This window comes from Puntigrus tetrazona, chromosome 2, assembly GCF_018831695.1.
Source record: "Puntigrus tetrazona isolate hp1 chromosome 2, ASM1883169v1, whole genome shotgun sequence".
NCBI classification, from domain to species: Eukaryota; Metazoa; Chordata; class Actinopteri; order Cypriniformes; family Cyprinidae; genus Puntigrus; species Puntigrus tetrazona.
Window position 1 is genome coordinate 13,569,363 of NC_056700.1, and position 1,015 is coordinate 13,570,377.

Here is a 1,015-nt window from a genome sequence, read left to right on the forward strand (position 1 = left end):
GTGTGTGTGTGTGTGTGTGAACTATTTTTGTAAAGTTTAATGAAATCAAATATATTACTGAACTTGAAAAATTGATTCGCAGAATGTCAAAAAGAGTCATTCATGGAAAAAGCAGAGTCACATGAACTAAAAAAGACTGAGGCAATCGCTGACATTTTTGTGTGCACTCTGAAAATGACCAAATGGAAAAAACATGAGATCTTACGTTGTGCCTTCTTAAAATGTCTTACCTACTCCCTATTCTCACGAAACTGGGTCAGTTTTAGACGCAATCCTTCACATAGAATTAGCAACAAGTTACTTCATTTTGTATAATGTCTTGTGACTTCCACGTTCGAAACGGTCCGAAATGACCCTCTCCTGCTCTCTTTCTCGTCCCTCAGCCCCCTCCCTCAGCTTTGGCTTTGTGACTGCAAATTCTGGCACGATGACAGATGTGCTGACATCACCACACGTTCACACCCATCCACATGCACACGCAATACAATCCCAGCACAGGGGGAGGACANAAAATCCCTTATGCACAAAAAAACAATGGTAGGTATAAAACTAACAAACAAAAAATATCACGTTGTGTCAGATAACAAAAGGGAAACAATCGCCTTGCCGGATACTTGGGAGATGAGGATAGGCACGCAGGCAAGTTATTTTTGACCACTGATCCTCTGTAGCAGACCTGGGATCTTTAGGATTTACATAAATTTAGCAGTTTTAATATTTTGGCTTAAATTTTCAAAGAAAATAACTGTGGTAATAATGCATGCTGGCATTCAGAGATCATAAATATTACACCATATATAAATTTATTTAAAAAGTGATTATACAACACCTGATTGTTTGGCTGTTGTACATAATTACATAATTTATTATTGCACGTTTAAAATATTTATGACTATGATTAAATATGCATGGATGTGTCTATGTAAAGCAAGGTTCTGATCTGTTAAGAAAAGTCAGAACCGTTACATTTTTATTATTTTTCTTAAAACACTTTCTTCTATTTAGGTCTAATTTG

At 36.2% G+C, this 1,015-nt stretch overlaps 1 protein-coding gene across 1 annotated transcript in view; it reads right to left on the reverse strand.

Moving 5' to 3' along the window:
- LOC122327014 (paralemmin-2-like) overlaps positions 1-1,015 on the reverse strand; it is a 150,098-nt gene that overhangs the window by 3,181 nt on the left and 145,902 nt on the right. The window lies entirely within an intron of this gene.